The sequence below is a fragment of the Protobothrops mucrosquamatus genome, unplaced genomic scaffold (assembly GCF_001527695.2).
Source record: "Protobothrops mucrosquamatus isolate PMUCROS unplaced genomic scaffold, P.Mucros_1.0 scaffold2411, whole genome shotgun sequence".
In the NCBI taxonomy this organism is placed as follows: Eukaryota; Metazoa; Chordata; class Lepidosauria; order Squamata; family Viperidae; genus Protobothrops; species Protobothrops mucrosquamatus.
Genome location: NW_015388483.1, coordinates 357,717 through 363,716, shown reverse-complemented (window position 1 = coordinate 363,716; position 6,000 = coordinate 357,717).

The following is a 6,000-nucleotide window of genomic DNA, read 5'->3' as shown; positions in this document are numbered from 1 at the left end:
TAGCCCAGATGATAAACAAGTAGATTGATCAACAAGTAGGACAGAATTTACGATAGCAGCACCAACTTCAAATTCTACAGCTGTCACTGCAGCAGCTATTGTAACTCCAGTCCTTCAGCATAAAATACCAAACTCCTTGCTTGATAAATTTGATGGCACCCAAGCAAAGTTTCCTTACCTAATATGAACTATGATTTTTCTCAACCAAACCTGTGTAGGATTTTAATTAACTAGATGACTATAAAATGGGGAAGTCATCTTCAGATTCAGAACCTCATCTTCAGAACCTCTTGAACATGGACATCTTCTTTAATTTTGTGGCCTGAGAGCAAGTTTCAAGAATCCAGTCAAGCAGGTATCAGTTATGACATCCATGACCTATGACAGAGCATGCCAGAATATGCAGCTTTTAGTGGCTGGCTCAGGAAGTGATCTGAAATGAAAAAGGCATAGCTAATGACTTCAAAGAGGGGTTCTCAATCAAAATTTGTCAAGGCTATGATAGCATTTATCTAAGTCTGCCTGAGTATTGATGGAAGACTCCTGGAACTGGCTAAATACTGACAGGAAGGGAAATACTGTAGAGACTCTGTTTCTTTGAATATGAGTGCGCTGTTAAGCTTCCCTTCTCAAAACATCAACTAAGTATGGGGAAGGGAGACTGGTCCAAAATGTTTTTTTGGGAAATGAAGCAGTACCATTCTCAATGACATTTGAGACTGGAACAATCACAAATTAAGTGGAGCTCATACATGTAGAATTAAGCACTAACTCAGATTCAGAGTCTGTAATGCCTCAAACATGTATTGCTTCCTATCCCAAAGAATAACCTGCTAGGATACCTAACAGATCTATGGAACCTGTAGTTGTATTTGGAAAGGGAGAAGCACTGACCCAGCTCACAATATCAGTTCTGGGCTGCACAATTCTTCCTGGAGACAGTTTCCACAAAGTAAATCCTTTAGGTTTACCTACAAGGATTTATCAAAGGGGAAGTACAAAAGGTTTCTTCCTCTCTAGCTACTGTGTTTCCCTGAAAGTAAGACCTACCCCAAAAAATAAGCCCTAGTTTTGGGGCAAGGCACACACCTAAATATCAAGCTAGGGTGGGAGTGGGGGGGTGGAGTTGCCCCACGTGCTCCATATCCACTTATCTTTGCAGCCAAGCCTCTCCTCGCTGGCCCACTTCTCCAGCGTCCACAGGCCTGCATTTTGCAGTCACAGGCCTTTCCGGAAGGCCACTGCAGCCAAGAACTGAGCTATGGATTGAATCCATTGTCAGTTATCAGCTTCAGAGGCCTTCCGGAAAGACCTGACTGCGAAATGCAGCCCTGAGCTCCATTGTGAGCTGCAGAATGAAGCTGCTACTTCGACTGCAAAAGAAGTGGGCCAGTTGGGCAGGGCTGTCAGTGCTGGTGGTGAGTGAAAAAGACACCTCCCAAAAATAAGACCTGTTGCCTCTTTTGGAGGCAAAAAAAAAAAAAAAAAAAAAGACCAGGTCTTATTTCCAGGGAAACACGGGTAATGCTTCTGACCTTTTGGTTAAGAACAAACATTTGGCTCCTTATATATAGCCAATGATTACTGGCTCCCGGACTCTGTAACCAATAGTAATTTCCACTTGTTCCTCGCTGCACTCTGTAAACTGTAGTGATTACTAGTCATTCCTCTCATTTTGTTTCTGCAAAGAAGCTGAAGAAACATGGACCACTTAGCTACTTCAAAATTGCACAGATTGTCTACAAACAACAGCATGACAAAGTAGCAACAATGGTATATTGGAATATCTTCAAGAAATATTTTTGCCTGCAAGCAAGAATTGATGTTGGGAAGCACCCAGCCTGGCAGGAAAGCGATATCAAGTATGAAACTAGCTTGGAATCGCTGCCAGTTAGGGCTGATGCCCCCTAAGTTCCTTGAAGCGTTATCTAATTGTTCCCAGGAGTAGACTGCCAGACTGGGAAGATTCTTGTATCATAGGCAGAACATAATAAAGTAGTTAGCTCAAAATCTGTATGTGTGTGTTTGGTTGTTCATACCTGATAACTGTTAAGACACAAAATAGACAAAGTAATAGAAAATAAAGAACCTAAAGATCCTAGGAAAAGACTTGACAGTTTTATATTTACTGAATTTTAAATCTCTAAATCTCTAAGATCTTTATTTATTGTTTTAATGTTTTACAGTGCATTTTAATTTTATGTCTAGAGATACCTCTGATGAGATGGCAGCATACAAGTTTAACAATAAATAAATAAATGGATAAAATATCCAATCTATACATTTGTCTGACCTTGTGACAATCCATTACACAGGACTAACCATGCTATATTAAATTTATATGCTGTCCAACTCCCAGAGACTCTGGGGAGTTAACTTTAATAAAATAGAAATAATCAAATGGTGCCCACTGCTAATATAGTAATGGAGGTGCAAAGAGCATGCTACCCTCCAAAGTTTGGGGCCAGTTTCCCCAATGCTTTGCTACTTTCCTCTGCTAACTTATCTGATGGTTGTTTGCTCCTTTTATAGGAAATATGCATTAGGTTGTGATAGATTTACATATCAGATCTATTTTTATTTACATCAAAATAACCTGCCCTTTTAAAAAGACATAATATATGTTCTTCTGTGGAGATGTCTATTCCATATTTCTGAAAAGGTCAGACTTCTAGGTAAGCTCCAGATGATTTTTTCACTGTGGATCAAATGGTCTTATTTAAAATATTTTATGGAGGATAAAGTCATTCTTTATCATCACCAAAAAGCATCAATCATGCCTTTTCTATATTATCTTTAAAACACACCATTTGTTAAGAACAAAAAGCCAGTATTGCAAAAACATAAATAACATAAATTACTTTAAAACCATCAATATTTCACTATAGTGTTATGCTGCTGTTTGCTTACTGTGGATTCACTTCACCCAATGCCCTGTTAAACTGCACAATTTTTGTTGCCTTCCTAGTTGTGAACAGGGCTGGGGCCATTCTGACTCTAGAAGGCAAGCTGTTCCAGAGGAAGGTGTCTACTACTACAAAAGTAATCTTCTGAGACTAACTCTTGCTAAAATATATTAGATGGGCAATAGATTCTAGAGTGGATAGTCCTAAAGGCAGTGGTGGGATTCAAATATGTGAACAACTGGTTCTCTGTGTGGATGCCGCTTCCGGAAGTCCATTCTGGGCCTGGGCAACAAAAAATTAGCTACCGTTTCTGCCAAACTGGTGCAAAACAGCTGAATTCCACCATTGCCTAAAGGTAACAAAGATATATGCCATAAAGCCAAAGCCAGCGTCTTGAATTGACAATTAGGGCAACTTCTGCAAAATAGATGTTATTCTGCTAAGCTGCTTTCCACCAGTCAACAAGCAAGCAGCTGTATTTTGCAATAGTTATAGCTTCCAGGTCATCTTCAGTGAGCAACTTTATACAGAGTGATTTGCCATAGTCTGACAGAGAACTTACAAGGATATTGAGATGGATTCAGCATGTCCTGATCTAGGAACGGTTGCAACTGATAAAACTGGTCACAGCTAAAACTGGTCACAGCTTCGGTCTAGGACAACTTATCACGGCCATCTTGCCATGGCCATCTCACTGCAGCCAACTTGCCGCAGCCATTTCGCCATGGCCAACCCGACATGACTTTGGCAATGGAAATAATGTCAAAGAAACAGTGGCAGATAACATTTATCGCATTGAATTATCCCACATGGAATTGTCCCTCTGCAAGTTGGCCCATGGCAAGTTGGCCACAGCGAGATGGCCATGGGAAGATGGCCGCAGCGAGTTGTCCTGATTCCAGACAGCCTCTTCTGTCTGGGGCTTTAGCAGGAGCTGGGAGTCCAGGAGCAGCCCCAAACTGTGCACTTACTTTTTTCAGAGAAGTGCATGCCCATTCATACCTATAGATGAGACATCCTTTACATCTAAAGCAGGGGTAGTCAACCTTGGCTCTTTTATGACTCGTGGACTTCAACTCCCAGAATTTCTGAGCCAGCACAGCTGGCTCAGGAATTCTGGGAGTTGAAGTCCACGAGTCATAAAAGAGCCAAGGTTGTCTACCCCTGATCTAAAGCAGTGTTTCTCAACCTTGATCACTTTAACCTGAGTGGACTTCAACTCCCAGAATTCCCCAGCCAGCTTGGCTGGCTGGGGAATTCTGGGAGTTGAAGTCCACCCATGTTAAAGTTACCAAGGTTGAGAAACACTGATCTAAAGGAATGCAACATATGTCTTGCTAGGATTCAGTCTGAGTCTCCAGCCCATCGAAAACTTAAGGCAGTGGATCAAGACTTCCAACATATTCTCTGCTCAGCTCGGGGTGGAGATATATATCAAACTGATACAGAACCTCTCCCAATAGCTTCACATAGATGTTAAAAGGTCTGAATTCTTGGTTACTTAACACTGAAATGCCCACTGGTATTTCACTAGAAAGGCATTTTCCCCTCTTCTACCAACACCAAAAGCCTGCTTAGGAAGGAGTGGAACCACTGCAGAATTCCTAACTTTCACAGGCAGCATAAAAACTATGGTCTATAGTGTAGAAAGCCACTGAGAGATCTAACAAGGCCAGAATACTGCACCAATCCCATGTAAGTTCTCACTACAGGTCACCCACAAGAGTGACCAGTTTCTGTCTCATGCCCAGGTCTGAATCCCAACTGGAATGGATTTTGTATTACTGCTATTATTTTGCAAATATGATGTTGCTTTATACAAGTCAGATAACTTGTTTATCCAATAATGTTCACTCAGATAGCACTTCTCACATGTCTCAGAAGTTTCTCATGACTCGTATAACGGAGATGGCAGGAACAAATTCTGGAACTTCTGCATATGCAAGATGTACTCTGCTATGATCTCTCTTTTAAAACACTGAAATACAGGAAAGTGGGTAGAGTATGCTCCTTAAAACGTAAGGTTGGAATTCACTACATCCATACATTACTTGATTGTGAATGTTTTATTTTTATTTCATGCTTCATGCTTATTTTATGGTCAACGAACTTCAGAACTGAAACTTCAATTGTAATATTAGACCTCTTAATTTGCTCATCCTATTTTTATGAATTAGCAGTCTAGTGTAAATTGTATTTAAGTTGCTCCATGTAAACTGTTTGCTGAAGTGACTCCAGAGGTATCGTATACTGAGCAATGAACTGTTTGGAACCAGAATATGACCAGGAGCTGAATTAAAAGAAAAAGAAAAACACAACACAGAGAGAAGTGTGCTGACTTCTTAACTCAATGTCACTTTTTCTGTCAACAGGCAGAGTATTTCTACAATTCCCCTATAATTTGACATTTATATTCTGTTAGTTTTATTCAGTATGCTTCATTTACTGATGTAACACTTCCTCTGTCAATTATATCAAATAATGTTTGCATGGAAAGAGCTGATTATCACCTCAAGAACTCTTTAAGCAATTATTGTAATCACAGACAAAAAAGATCATTCGGAAGGTCACACCTATCCTAATAATGTGTATTGTAAGGTAGCTCCAGAAGAGAGTTCTTTTCCGTCTCACTTAATGAATTTTGGAATCACAATCTTAATTTTAAAAAATAAAATGCATTTTTTTTCTTGATCAGAGCAGATGGCATCAGAAAGAAGAAACTAGTTCTATGGTTCACTATTCAACCTGCAAATGCAGGGGAGGGGAAAGATGGTAATTGGCCCCATCATGTTTTAGGCAATCATTTAGCCAGCATCGGTAGTATTCAGATGGGACAAAGGTGGGTATCTCTTTTCTCTCAAAATTGGTATTATTACTAAAGAAATGACCGACCACAAACAGAGGGCAATTATCTGCAATGAGAATCATCAATAGGGCCTGGTTTTACGTATCATGCTAAGTGTTAATAGGATTTGTTTAGGGTAGTCTTAGGGGGCTGTGTGAACCCAGCCAATATTATTTATAAATTATGGGTTGTGGCTTACCATAATATGTGAGCCTAGCAAACTGTGGTTGTTTTCATAAAGAAAGCCAA